This window comes from Dipodomys merriami, unplaced genomic scaffold (assembly GCF_024711535.1).
Source record: "Dipodomys merriami isolate MVZ:Mamm:240054 unplaced genomic scaffold, mDipMer1.0.p SCAF_45, whole genome shotgun sequence".
NCBI classification, from domain to species: domain Eukaryota; kingdom Metazoa; phylum Chordata; class Mammalia; order Rodentia; family Heteromyidae; genus Dipodomys; species Dipodomys merriami.
Window position 1 is genome coordinate 9,438,679 of NW_027206013.1, and position 15,438 is coordinate 9,454,116.

General features: G+C 50.3%; 1 protein-coding gene and 1 long non-coding RNA gene across 4 annotated transcripts in view; one reads left to right on the forward strand and one right to left on the reverse strand.

Annotated features, from left to right (window-relative positions):
- The window catches only part of Sez6l (seizure related 6 homolog like), a 105,623-nt gene that overhangs the window by 61,928 nt on the left and 28,257 nt on the right, over positions 1 to 15,438 (reverse strand). The gene's annotated exons all lie outside the window — the stretch shown is intronic.
- Positions 3,017 to 3,618, forward strand: LOC138808514 (uncharacterized). The gene is made up of 2 exons (XR_011366473.1): positions 3,017 to 3,135; positions 3,415 to 3,618. It is a non-coding gene; the product is annotated as an uncharacterized lncRNA (long non-coding RNA).

A 15,438-nucleotide genomic window follows, 5' to 3' on the forward strand; every position in this document is an offset into this window, starting at 1 on the left:
TTGCTCAAGGCTAGCACTCTACCACTTGAACCACAAGGCTAGCACTTTACCATTTGAGCTACACTTCCAGCTTTTTCTGTGTATGCGGTACTGAGGAATCGAACCCAGGGCTTTATGCATGCTAGGCAAGCACTCTACCACAGAGCCACATTCCCAGCCTCCACTGTTATGTGTTGTGGGGGGGGGGGCTGGAGGAGGAGGAGGAAGAGGGGGAGGAGGGAAGGGGTAATGACAGAAGAGGAGGAGGGAGATGAAAAGAAGGAGAAGTAAAAGGAGAGAAGAGGGAAAGGGAGAAAAGAGGAGGAAGAGAGGCCAAGAGGAGATCAGAGAGCTGGAGAAAGAGAGACAGGAGAGAGGAGGGAAGGGAGGAGACACTGGACAGCAGCAGTCAATCCCTCAGCCTTCCTGTTCTCCTCACAGCTATCCCCCCAACCCCAGAGCATTTGCACAGAGCACCCCCACGCCCACCCCACACTGTCCATCAGCCTGAGGTGAGCCACCATGTACCTTCTTGCTCAAGGTCCCATGGCACTGTCTGATCTGACAGTTCACCGTCCCCTACTCCCCCCCTACTCGGAGAATGAGGGACTGGAAAAACACTGTGTGACCTTGGTTCCAGCACTTGATATCTCTGAGCCTCCACTTTGCATGCATCAACGGGACAATGTTGTGGTGGCATTGGAAGAAGGCCTGGAGGGCTGCGGATACACAGTTGTCCCTCATCCCTGGCTAGGATCTCTTTCTTGAGGTGAAGGAGAAGAGAAGGGGCTTGGAGGAAGCTCCTTCAGGGACTCTGTTTCCCTGTTCTGCCCTCCTCCCCAGCCCTGCACCCTGTGCCACATGCAAGGCCCAGTGGCGGAGGGGAGAGGCAGCTCCGGGCAGGGCACAGCAGAGGGCTCTCAGACAGCGGGGCTCAGACAATGCCTCATTTGTATTCTCAGCGTGGTTGAAGGACACTGCTTTTTTCTGCAACGGGAACAAGCGCAGATTAGGGACGAATGCTGGGAGAGCAAACCTTGTTTAAATCTATTACCCAGCCAAAATGGTCTGTGGGTGTGTTGAATGGAAGATTTGCATTTCTGTTCTGAAGTGAGATTCCCCCCCCCACCGCTTTCCCCAGTGGGGTGCCGCTGGGGACACGGTGGCTGGGGTGCAATTCCAGCGGTTGACATGTCCGTGCGGCGTGGGACGTAGCTTCCTTGTCTCTTCGCATGCTTAAGACCCTGGGATCCTTGCTTCGCACGGAAAAGAAAAGAAGTGGAAGCTTCCTGAGTGAAGACGGGTGTGGTGACTCACACCTGTAATCCCAGCTACTTGGGAAGCTGAAATGAGGAGGATCACAGTTCCAGGCTGGCCTGGGGAAACCAAAGCTCAAGGAAACCCCATTTCAACCAATAAAAAGCTGGGCACTATGGTGCCGGTCTTTCATCCCAGCTATGCGGGAAATGGATGGAGAAAGCGGTTTACGCTGGGGTTTATGGAACAGTGGTTCTTCTTTTGATTCCTTCTTGACTCGGGAGGTTGGAGGTTGGCAGTGTTTCGGGATGCTGATGCTAGGGCCATGGCTCAGCCTCACTTTCCCACTTACAGAGTAATTTGTGGAGATAGAGGATTTGCGGAGTGTGTGTGTGTGTTGGGGTGCCCGACACAGGCTCCACCCCTCACTTGATGGGGTCTCCATCCCACACCTATTGACCCAAATCCCCGCTGGCCGTTGGAGGGATCTGAGAGCCTGATCTAACGGGCATCTGGTGACTGGGCTGTCTGACAGCTCGTTAGATTGCCTTATTGAATTGTCATTGGCACGCAATCAAGGTCTCATGTAGAGTAGATTTGATATTTGGACATGCATACACCCAGGAAGCCATCAGTGGACAGAGTCATTGGACAACTCCTCCCTCTCCCCCTCCCCCAGGTCCTTGTAGACACCACAAACTTTGAGCTTCACTGGAAAAGAGAACAGATGAGCATAGGTATGCAGGAGCTGTGATTTGGCCTTGGTGTGTGTGTGTGTGTGTGTGTGTGTGTGTGTGTGTGTGTGTGTGTGTGTGTGTGTGTGTGTGTGTGTGTGTGTGTGTGTGTGGCTCGCAGCTTCCCAGCTGCGCAGACCCCGAGGAAGCGGCTTTGTGTCTCTGAGCCTGGTTGGGATGGATGGTCTTTGACTCTGCAGGTTTGGGGATTGTTAAAGGATTGTGACCGGAGAACACTTAGCTCAAAGTGGCTGCCCTTCGCTTCAAATCTGCCATCACCTCTGCTATCCTATGGCAGGCTGAGAGAAGGCACTGGGACTGCCTGGTCCTTCATGCTTCTTGTTCAGTGCACAGTAATTTCCCCAGGGATGCCCACATTTATTTCCTAGTTTATGTCTCCCCCCAAGTCCATTTGTTCACACATTTCTCACAGTGTGCATCTGACCACTGCTACATCCCCACATGGTAGGGCCATGAAAGCTTATAGTATCACATGTCCATCTCCTTGGCCAAACATCACCACGGGGCCACCTCATTGGCCAGACACCACCACGGGGCCACCTCATTGGCCAGACACCACCACGGGGCCACCTCATTGGCCAGACACAACTACGGGGCCTCCTAACTGGCCAAACACCACCACGGGGCCACCTCATTGGCCAGACGCCACCACGGGGCCACCTCATTGGCCAGACACCACCACGGGGCCACCTCATTGGCCAGACACCACCACGGGGCCACCTCATTGGCCAGATACCACCATGGTGCCACCTCATTGGCCAGACACCACCATGGGGCCACCTCATTGGCCAGATACCACCATGGGGCCACCTCATTGGCCAGACACCACCATGGGGCCACCTCATTGGCCAGACACCACCACGGGGCCACCTCATTGGCCAGACACCACCATGGGGCCACCTCATTGGCCAGATACCATCATGGGGCTACCTCATTGGAGAGAGATGCCATCATAATGCCATCTCATTGGACAGGCTGCATCATAGACATTCCTAGGTGCAAGAACGTCTGTGGCCGCAGCAGTGGAAGGTAGAAAGGGTGGGGGTGGGGACATGATGTTCATTCAGCACACCAACCCACAGCTCCAACTTGAAGAGTTCACAGGCAGACAGATTGCCACCACATAATCACAGGAGAGATGAAGGTACAATTACCAGCTGAGAGCAGGGCTGTGAGCGCATAGAATTTAATTCTTGGAGCGCATTTAGGGTTGGAATATAAATGTAATGGGGGTGGGGCGCAGGAGGGCTCTACAGCGCGGAGACCTGGCGTCTGATGGCTGACGAAGTGAACCTGGGGGGAGTTGGCGGGATGTGAGCTCCTGGGTGGCGGAACAGCTTGTGTGGCGGTGACAGGTGGCAGGCCACGGGGCCACGCTGGGCACAGCGGGTCGTTTGAGTCATTTTGGTCTTTCTTCTGCAAGCAATAGACCTTTGCGGTTGAGTGGATGACAGCGGAGCAGTGTTGGTACCGGCGATGGAGAAAAGGAATTGAAAATCGGGACTACAACAGTTTCTTTCCCCGCTCCAAACATACTCCGAATCTCTCTCTTTCTCTCTCTCCCATGCACAGCTAAGGACATTATCTTGTGCCATTCTCCTTCCATCATTTCATTCTTCTTTCTGGATCTGGGCCATTGTCTGTTTTCTTTCCTATGTGTTCAGCGTGTCCTTGGAAAGAACCTTTATTCTCTGTCTCGAAATCAACCAGCCTTTGAGGCTAATGGCTCCTGACAGGCTGGCTGATCCTGCTGTTGGACAGTCTTGATGGAGGAGCAGGAACTGGCTGGGCAGTGGTCATGATTCTCAGGGCTGTGTGAATGGCATCGATTAGGGGAGGCGAACCAATCTCTCCGGCGGACGTGGCTTCCTGAGCAGTGACAAGCCCGTCCTGTGTTTGGCGTGACAAGCTATCTGTCCGGTAAAGTCCCTGCAAGCTAGAGAAAGCTCATCAGAAAGCTGAAATTGCCTGAGCCGGGAAGAAATTGAAGTTGATCTTCTCTCTCAATGCCCTAGGTTGTAGGATGGCTGGGACAAATCTTTTCCAAGTTGCTTCAGAATTGCATCCTCACACATTTCTCCAGCCCTCGATTCTTCTCTGCTTTGTTCAGAATGGTTTGTTTCAGTGACTTTTCTGGCTTTTTTTCCTTTTCTTCTTTTTATTTTTTAACACCCTCTCCCCCGCCACCCCCTCCCCCCACTGTATCCAAGTCAAACAGAACTTTCTGTGACAATAGCTGATGATGTATTTAGAACAGGTCTCCCAATTTGAACCCAGTCCCATGCTGCAGATGAGCACAAACTCACTGCTTGTAGCTCTAAGTTCCAGATGCTGGAGGAGGGGGGTTGTTTGTTAAGCAGCAGCATCAGAGCCGTGGCTGACGGATGCAGGCAATCAACATCTACCTGGCTGCTTCAGATGTAATATTGGGAAGCACATTAATGATCTCACTTCTCCTTGGCCCTCCTCATCCAAGCCAATAACAGCTGCTATACCTGGAATTCAGTTGGACTCCCCCACCTCCATCCCAAGGGCTCACATGGTGTAAGCCTGCTCCTCAGTATGGTGATAGTGAGAGGTAGTAGGACCTTTAAAGGGTGGAGCCTAGGAGAAGGGAATGAGATCACTGGAAGCATCACCCTTGGAAGAGACTAAGGTGGGTCTCCCAGGACTCAGTTAGTTCTATGAGAACGGGTTGTAAAAGAGCAAGTTACAATCCTCCTCAGACCCTGCCTTCCTGGACCATGGTGTGATCCTGTGAGTCAATTTCCTCGTATATCCATCCATCTATCTATTTATTGGCTCCATCTATCTATCTGTTTATTGGTTCCATTTCTCTGGGAGGTGTGTGTGTGGGGGAATTCCTGATGGACTAAAGCTCTCCTTTCTAACTTTATTACCAAAGCACACCCTGCACGACAGTGTGAATGTGTCACCCCAAGTTTCCTGTGTTGGGACCCCCATCCTACGCGAATGATACTCGAGGGATGGAGCATTAGAGCTCTGCACTCATGGAAAAACGCACAGTAGGTTGAAGGAGACACTTGGTTATAATGCAAGTGCCATCCGGCATGCAGCTCTCCCTGGAAGTCCAGCACCTCCGGTGGGACCAGAACCTTGACCTTCCTAACCTCCAGAACTCCTGGAGTGCATCAATCCCCGTTCTCTGTAGACTACTCAACCTGGGGCTTTCGTGATCGCAGCGGAGCAAGGACGAGAGCACTCTGCATCTTTCTCCTTCCTGCACCATTGCCGTGACCTCTGTCCTAGGTCCTATCCTCCATCCCCTAACTTAATGCTGCTGTTGACATTTATTCATGCTGAGGACTTGGACCCCTGCCCCCCTCCACTCCCATGGTGACCTTCTTCTCCCAGCAGCAGTGGTGATAAAACCCTGAGTGTCTCATCCTCTGGGAAACTTCCCAGGGATCCAGGCTCGGTGCAGTCTCCTAATTTCCCCCTCTGCCCCAGTTTCTGCCTCTACGGCTCTCGCGCCATTTCTAGTGCCCCCCTTCCCCCTCAGATTCATTGTCAACAGCAGTCAGCCTTATAAGGGATTTTTTTTTTCAATTGGATCCAGGCTGGTGCATTAATTTAGCTTTTTTTCTTTTTCTTTTCCTGGAGACTCTTTGTTTTTGTTTTTACTCCATGACAATAAGGCACTGAATCCACCACAGGTCCCTTGATGCTGGCTTTCTTAATACTTATAATGCCTGCTTTATTAGTAATTAATTTCAATATTGAAGCTATTTCCTCTCCAAAGCAGAAATGACAAGTCTGATTTAGCGAGTTATGAAAGATTAGATCCAGATAGCTCCCAGGGTTGACTTAAAAATACCTAAAGTTCCCCACATTTCTCCTTCTCTTACCTTCTCTCGGTTCTGGGGGAAGGGATGACACTGCTGCTGGTAATAATGATTATTGTTGATAATCATTCAGAATCCCACATATTGACACTACACCGCGTGTCGGAGTTAAACCACACAGCAATCCTTTTCCCAGATCCTGGCATTATCCTCAAGTGACAGATGAGGAGACAGAGCCCAGAGGGGAGAGGAGACTTTGCCAAGGTCACACAACCAATGACCAGCAAAGCCAGGGTTCAGATTCTGGCTGGGCATAAACCTGGACCCTTGAGCCAGGCACCAGGGGCTCATGCCTGTCATCCTAGCTACGAGATCTGAGGATTGCCATTCAAAGCCAGCCGGGGCAGCAAAGTCCCAGTGAGACTCTTATCCCCAGTTAACCACCCTGTGGCTCAAAGTGGTAGAGTGCTAGCTTTGAGCAAAAGAGCTCAGAGACAGCACCCAGCCCCGAGTTCAAGCCTCAGGACTGATGAAAGAAAGGAAGAAAGGAAGAAAGGAAGAAAGGAAGAAAGAAAGAAAGAAAGAAAGAAAGAAAGAAAGAAAGAAGAAAGAAAGAGAAAGACAAATTCAAAACAACAACAACTACAAAACCCTGGACCCTTAATGCTTGAGATACACCTCTTTCTGTCCCAGAAGGAGCAAAGAGGCACAGCCAACGCCTTCAGTGAGAAACGAAATCTACTCCACAACCACTGAAATAAATTGTGTTTAATGCATAGGAGCTTAGTGGCTTATCTAACAAACCCTCAGTACATAGTTTTCATCTGACAGGAGAGAGAAAGAGAGAGGAGGGGGGAGAGAGAGAATTTGAAATACCATCGGCTTCCGAATGAGAACAAAGAGTAGCAGATCTCATCCCTGTACAACCCTTTGCCTCTTCTCCTCGGTACCCTCCATCCAGCACCAGCAGAACAAACCCATTCTGTCAATGGAAGGCAGACGACCCACAGGAAGAGCCCCGGATGTCAATAAATGGCTCCGATGCCACCCGCTAGGGGCGAAGGTGGCTGGAAACCATCACACCGGGACACACAGGCTCGGGGACACTGACTCATGGGACCTGTCTTGGCTGGGAAGGGCCTGGTCCCCAGCCTTGCAGGGCAGAAATGAGGGCAGGCACAGCTGGAGGTAGGGGAGGAAGGTCACAGGTGTGACCTCCCCGTCGCTCTGGGGGTAAAACTCTTTCCTCAATAAATCATGGGCTCATGGATGACTTTCTCTCTTGAGCTCTAGCTGATGGTCTAGGCTGTTCACAGGAATACAAATATATATATATAAAATAAACACATATATATTTATAAATTTATTTATATTATTCATAGTCCTTTTATATTAACCATGTATATTCATAAATATAAATGCATAATCTATTTATAAATAGAATATAAATATGTATATGTATACATATTAAAGCATTTCGAAATCATTTGCAACACGGAGGAAAGCATTCATATCAGCTTGCCACACCTCCCCCGTCCCTCGTGGCCACTGCCACCAGTTCCCCCCTCTGACTCCCAGAGTCCTCTTCCAGAGCCTCAGGCAGGGTAGCTGCTAGCCCTTAGGACGGCCGTCAGGCCCAGTGCAAAGTGCTCAGCAATCCGGGCCTGATAAAACACTGGCCGCCTCCCTCTGTTCTCCTCCCAGAGCCACGAGATGGGTGGTGTCACGGGGTCAGGCCCAGCAGGACAGTGAGGCCTTTGGTTTGGATCTCAGACATGTAGCTGCCTTGCTGTGTGTCTCTGTTTAAGAGGCTTGCCATCTCTGAGCCTGGGTCCTCCAGAAGCTCAAAGATGAGAAAGTAGAACTCCTCCCCATCTTCCCCCCCCCCCCCCCGCTCCCCACCCCAAATGCTGGGCTATAAGTTTATTACAGCCGAGAGGGGCAAGGTACTCCAACTCGGCTCGCAGGAGGGGCCTCTGAGGGGCTGGTGAGACCCGTCCTGTGCTCCTCATGCCCAGGGCCTGTGTCTTGGCCTGGCTTGGATCCCAGCCGCCGTTCCTTTCAACATGTCCCTGGTCACTGCTACCCAGGATGATCCTGAGGGCGGCAGCCCTGGGCCCACCCTCTGGCCTCCACGTCCTCTCTCCCGAGGCCCTGGAGAAGCCCTTGGGGACTTGATGAGGACACAGTTGCATCCCCAGGCCGCTCTGCCCTGCTTTCCTGCAGGATGTTTCTGGAACAGTGGCCTGAATGAAACCAGTAGCGACCTGACCTAGATCGGGGGAAGGGAAGCTTCCAGGACTGGGGCAGGAGTTCACACTGGCAGTGTGCAGCGTGTGCTGACTCCCAGACCCTGCTTGCAAAGCATGCTGGGAGGAGCCGAGGTGCCCAGTCTCTGGGACCTCCCCTTGGTGCGGGTGGGGACACATGCAGTGGCAGTCCTTGGCACGGTGGTAGCTGGCCGGGCAAGGCATGAGGCTCTTTGCACGCCAGTCCAGGGGCTTGAACTCAGGGCCTGGGCACTGTCCCTGAGCTTCTTTTGCTCAAGGCTAGCACCCTACTACTTGAGCCACAGTTCCACTCCAGCTTTTTCCATGTATGCAGCACTGAGGAATCGAACCCAGGTCTTCAAGCATGCTAGGCAAGCACTCTACCGCTAAGCCACTTTCCCAGACCCTTCGTCGCACACTTTCTGCAAGCTTTTTTTTCTAATGCCCCTGGAAAAGCAGCCACCATGACTCCATGTCCTAGGCAGAACCGCAGGGGCTCCCAGGGTGGGATGGCCTCCTCCATCATTCCACCTTCTCCCAGCCCATCCTCCACGCCCGAGAGACGAACACGACGCTGTGTGACAGGAACGATCCGCAGGGCCAGTGTACAACACGATGCTAAGTGGCAATTACACAGCAGGAAACAGCAAGGCCGGGGAGAGACCGGGCCCTGCAGTCTGGAACTGACCTCAGAGGTCAGCTCTAATTGGGCCTCAAAGGCTGCAGGAAAATCTGATGAGCAAGGCGTCAGGTGAGCTGTAGATGTCTGAGATAGGACTGGAGACGAGGGTTATTCAAGCTCAAAAACCCTTGCGTCCCATAGGATGCTTGCTTGCTTCCATCCTGCCCTCCTTTCTCCTTCCCTCTACTCTTTATTCCTGTATCCACACCCTTTTTCTCCCCCTCTCCCTCCCTTCCTTTCTCCCTCCTCTTCCTTCTTTCATCCATTTATCCATGAATCCATCTCCTATGAATCTATTCATCCATCCACCATATACCCATCCACCCCCATCCATCCCCATCCATCCATCCACCCATCCACCCACTTATCCATCCAACCATCCATCAATCCATTAACCACCCACTCATCCATCCATTCATCCACCAATCCATATATCCATCCACCCACCACCCATCCATCCATCCATCCATCCACCACCCACCTCCCCATCCATCCATCCATCCTCCCATCCATCTACCCATCCATCTATCCATCTACCCACCTACCCACCTACCCATCCATCCATCCATTCACCTTTCCATCTACCCATCCATCCATCCATCCATCCCATGAATCCATTCATCCATCCACCACCCACCCATCCACCCCATCCATCCATCCATCTATCCACCCACCCACCTATCCATCCACCCATCTTTCAATCCATTCATCCACCAATCCATCCACCCATCCACCCCCATCCATCCATCCACCCACCTATCCATCCATTCACCCACCCATCCATCTATCCATCCATCCACATATCCACCTACCCATCCACTCATCCATCTAACCATTCACCCACCCATCCACCTACACACCCACCTACCCATCCACTCATCCATCTAACCATTCACCCACCCATCCACCTACACACCCATCCACCCATCCATGTAACCATCCATACATCCATACATCCATCCATCCCCATCCACCCATCCATGTAACCATCCATCCATCCATCTACCCACCTACCCATATGCGCATCCATCTATCCATCCATCCATCTATCCACCACCCATCCTTCCACCATTTCATCCATCCTCCATCTGCTCATCCATCTGCTCATCCATCCATCCATCTATTCACCACCCATCCATCCACTAATTCATCCATCATCCATCCACCCATCCATCTACCCATCCATCCATCCATTCACCATCCACTGAAATTTCTTCCCAGTATTTACTGTGTGAATATCCAGACATCCCTCCTCCCCCTCTCCCTCCCCACTTCCTTTCTTCTTTCTTTTCTCATCCATTCATTCCATTATCCAAAATATCTGACGGGGATGGCGGTGCTACCCAACTTGGCCAGTCAAGGAGCAGTCTCAGGAGAATACCAAGAGACTTAGAGACATTACCAGGCCTTGCATCCAGGATTTTCCCTGTGGCAGCTAGCACTTGCCCCCTGGTATGTGAGAACACTGAGTACAGCTGGGGATGACTAGGGGCCACTAAGCAGAACAAAGCACGGCCTGTCTCCTGGTAACCCAACACTTCATCCACCTCTTTACCTCCCAGAATAGGTGTAAATACCTCTGTAGAGGTGTTGCTGAGGGACTAGCTCCAAGATACCTATGGATACCAAAGTCTGTGGGTGCTAAGCATCCTGAATCATCTCTTACAGACACTTCTGATTGAAAATTTGGAACAATATCCAACCTGTTTCTTCTCCCTGAGAGTCTTTGGGTTGCCACGGTCCTGAGAATGAAGGCGGGGAAGAGCAAGTGCGTGCGCACAGAGCACTGGGCAGGCAGGTGTAGGAACCCAGGCCCACTCTCTCAGTCTGAGCACAAAGGAAGCTGTCACCAGGGAACGCGGGCGAGGCCACGTTGGCATGTCACCGGCATCAGAATTACAGTAAATTATCACTGCACGATCGCCTTCCGCTGTTGTTTGTGTTCCAAAATGTCCCAATGAATTCTGAAAGGAGCTCTATGTTCTCTTAGGGAGTGAGAAAAAACTCCAACCTTCATGTTCTGTCCTTTGTCGGTGCCCACTCAAGAAAATGAGGTGTGTGTGTGTGTGTGTGTGTGTGTGTGTGTGTGTGTGTGTGTGTGTGTGTGTGTGTGTGTGTGTGTGTGTGTGTGTGTGTGTGCCAGCCTTCCCTCCCAGGGAAGAGGAGGCTTCATGAAGACTTTGATGAATTCTCTAAGAAGTTTTCTCTTCACTTTTTGTGCTTTGTCTTTCTTCCAACAGAGAGTGGGAAGATATAGCTTGTACATTGGATGGACACGGGGGGGGGGAGGGAGGAGGAGTGGAGGGAAGGGGGAGGGAAGAGAGAGGGACAGGTAGGGGTTATGTTTATTGAGTAGTTTTCCAATTTCTCACCTTGGTTCACAGATAAGTTATACCTGTGGCTAAAATATGTGTGTGGTGTTCGAAGCTTTACCGGACACATTTCTCCTCTCGTTGATCGTTTCCTCATTCTCCTGCCTTCCGTTCCCCCTCTCCTCTTCCTTTCCTTTCCTTATTCCTCCTCTTCCTCCTCCTTCTCTTCCCCTTCCCCCTCCACCCATTCTTTTATTCACAGCCATCTACTGAGTATCTGTCATCCAGCAGACACTGTGCTGGGCAGAAAATGCTAAATCTACCAAATTGAGTTAATTTGGATGTGTGTGTGTGTGTGTGTGTGTGTGTGTGTGTGTGTGTGTGTGTGTGCATGCATGCACTGGTGCTTGAACTTGAGGCCTTGAGCTCTTGCTTGGCTTTTTCACTCATGGGTGGCTCTCTATCACTTGAACCATGTCTCCAGACTAGTTTTTTGTTTTTGTTTTTCTACTGGTTAATTAGAGATAAGAGTCTTGCGGACTTTTCTGCCCAGGCTGGCTGCAAACTGTGATCCTCAGATCTCAGTCTCACGAATCACTAGGATGACAAGTATGAGCCACTAGCCCCAGATTTTGGGTGCCTACTGAAGCTCACAGATTTTCTGTTTTATGATGGAATGACATCCCAACAAACCGCACTGTTAGTTGAAAATGCATGTAATTAGATGTAACCCATTGGGCATTACAGCTTAGTCTTAAACATGCTCTGAACACTTACATTAGCACATGGCAGGGAGAACCCATTAGCCCCAAAACCTGTCGTATGACACGGTGTGGAGTGGGTCTGGGAGTTCACTGGGTACCTTGCTGAAGTGGAAATCAGAATGGTTGTGTAGGTACACAACCATGGGAAAGGTGGAAACCTGCACATGGAACAGTTTTAAACAGTGGGTCACCCACTATCAACCTAGCTCAGGAGAAGAAAGGGGAAGATTCTGGATGGTTTGGCTTAACATTCTACAAGATGATTGCTGACATGGAGCCAGTGAGCCATGAGTGGTGAGTGCCAGCTCTGTGTTCCCCCCACATTGCTCAAAGTGTGTGACTTGTTGCTCAATTGAGTAACTTCAGATGACAACATAGGACCCTAGGGGCTTCTGTGGTTCCTTTTCTGCTGGGCATAAGCTCAGACTGACTGCACATCCCAGCCTCCTTTGCAGCCAGGCTCTGAGAGTTCTCTGCCATGTCCCAGCCTCCCTTGCAGCTAGGCTCTGAGAGTTCTCTGCCATGTCCCAGCCTCCCTTGCAGCTAGGCTTTGAGATTTCTGTCATGTCCCAGCCTCCCTTGCAGCTAGGCTCTGAGATTTCTGTCATGTCCCAGCCTCCCTTGCAGCTAGGCTTTTGAGATTTCTGTCATGTCCCAGCCTCCCTTGAAGCTAGGCTCTGAGAGTTCTGTCATGTCCCAGCCTCCCTTGCAGCTAGGCTTTGAGATTTCTGTCATGTCCTAGCCTCCCTTGCAGCTAGGCTCTGAGAGTTCTCTGGATCAAGGACACACATGGTTGCCACTACAATGCCCTACTCAGCTCCCCCATGTTCTCTCCTCCCTCATCTTCCAATGGTCACCGAGGGTTAATGAAAAACTCCCAAAGCCAAAAATGGTGAAGCCTCAGGACAGAGTGTTTGGGAAGACCAGGAGAAAGACCTCTGTTGAGTTGAAACGTCTGCAGCAGACATACTGTGAGCAAGCACTGAGGTTTTCTGCTCCAGGCCATCGAGGACTGAGATTAATTTATTCACTAGCACATGAACCATTACTCACCCCCATGCATCAAGTCTTTCTCCAGGTGAAGACCAAATGGAAAATGGATGTACGTGGTTTTGCAGTGTGGCTCCTTGAGATGTATTTTGTGCCTCACGATCTGACTTTAGAGTCTCAACTATGGATCGAAGATGACTTCTCCACATAGAGGAGGCTTGGATTTCACTAACCAAGGGATGATAGCAAGGAACGTTTAAGAGTTCAAATCTGGGACTGAGAAGATGGCTCAGTGATAGAGTGCTTGCTTTGTATGCATGAGGCCCTGGGTTTGACTCCTCAGAACCACATAAACAGAAAAAGCCAGAAGTGGTATTGTGGTTCAAGTGGTAGGGCGCTAGCCTTGAGCTGAAGAGCTGAGGGACAGCGCCCAGGCCCAGAGTTCAGGCCCCACAACCGACAAAAAAAAAAAGAAGAAGAAGAGTTCAAATCCACCCAGTCATGCCTGGATCAGGCTGGTTGCAGTCGTCAACATTTTTAGTCAAAATGATGTTATTGTCTGAGTGTGTGCATGCATGTGCACATGCACACAACCCTAGTACTGGGGATTGAACTCAGGGCTTAGGTACTGGCTTTTTTGCTCAAGGCTAATATTCTTCCACTTGAACCACACAGCTCCACTGCTGGCTTTTTGACAGCTACTTGGAGATCAGAGTCTCACAGACTTTCCTTCCTGGGACCATCTTCAGATCTCAGCCTTCTGAGTAGCTAGGGTTACAGGCATGAGCCACCAGTACCTGGTGGTTTTACTTTTATCTTACAGAGACAGGAATTGAGATGTAGCTCAGAGACAGAAGATGTGCTTAGCATGCATAAGCAAACTCCGGAGTCAATTCCCAGCACCATAAAGAGAAAAGAGAAATAAAAACCAACACCAAAGGTTGTAGAAACACATGCATACACGCACACACATATACACATGTGCCCTGCCCACCTTATTGTGCTTGGCGTACAATGTTGTTTTTAAAAAATGCATTAAACACCATGGTGCACATCTGTACTGCCAGTTGCTTTGGTAACAGAGGGAGAAGAACCATGGCTTCAGGCCATCCTGGTTTTAAAAAAAAGTTAGATTGGCCTGGTGACCAATACCTAATTCCAGCTATGAGAGAAATGGAGACAATAGGAGAATCACCATCTGAGGACAACAAATCACAGCCAGAGGCAAAAGCATGAGACCCTATCTGAAATAACAGACTATTAAGGCAAAAGGCCTGGGACATGATGGCTGTGGCAAGAGTACTTGTCTAACAAGTGCAAGGCCCAGAGTTCAAGCTCTACTACCCCAGGAAGAAAAAAGAAATCCCCGTCAAACCAGACTCGGGTTCTAAGAACATTTTCCTCCATAGATCAAAGACTAGAAAATGTCCAAGAATGTGGGGGGAAAAAAAAACCCGTCTGATGATGACAGATGGTCTCGGCCCTTCCACAGATGGCAGCTGTACTAGTGTGTTTTCTGTTACTATAACCGGCATCCTGATGTGTAATTATATCCCCGTTTGGAAGGCCGAGTTTGGAATGGCTCGGCATTGGCTGTGCAGGCCCTGCCTGCATCGCGTAGTGAAGAAAGAAGTTGAGGAGGGAGTGAGGCATGGGGAAGCCATGTGGAATTAGATGCCAAAGTTTGGAGAAGGCCTGTCCACAAATTGCTATGGGGCTCCAACTCTCTTTGTTGTTGTTGTAGTTCTGGTACTAGAGCTTGAACTTTGGGCCTCATGCTTTTGCTTGGCTTTCTTGCTCATGCTTAGCACTCTGCCATGCTTCTTGGAACCCTGCCTCTCTAGTTTGGCATCTGGCCGGTTAATTGGGAGACCCCATGGCTTTTCTGCCTGGATTGGCTTTGAACTGTGATCCTCCAGATCTCAGCCTCCTTTGGAGCTAGGATTGTAGGTATGAGTCACTGGCACCTGGCTTTTTAGGCTACAGCTCTTAATGGTGTCCTTCAACCTTGCTACAAGAAAAGGATCTAACTCCTAACGCACAAATGCTTGGGCAAGTCACTCATACCCGACCCCAGCCACAGCACTTGCTGAAAAATAACTAGGGCAAAAGGAACTGGGGACATGGCTCAGATAGAAGATTCTTGCCTAGCCAGCATGAGGCCCTGAGTTCAAATCCTGAGACTGAGCAAAAAGAAATCTAGAAGTTCTGAGGTTGAAGGAAATGGAATTTCCATTCTTCACACACACACACACACACACACACACACACACACACACACACACACACACACACACACACACACGCATGCACGTACGCACACATGCACGCACGCACGCACACACACGCAAACACATTAGAAGCAGTCATTATTTTAGTAAATAGAAGTAACTAACTTTTCTCTCAATTTCCTTTCAATGCATATGACTATTGCATAAGATGATGTCATTTTCCAATGGCTTAGACTGCATCGTGACCTCACACCCACAAGGCCTGTAGCAGGAGGAGGAACAAGGATCGAAGGAGTCAAGGGGCAAAGGGCAAAGGGCAAAGGCTGTAGTTTTGGAAATTGATGTCAAGTGGAGCCAATTCTGGAGAATTAAGGATCTTTGTTGTGAATCCT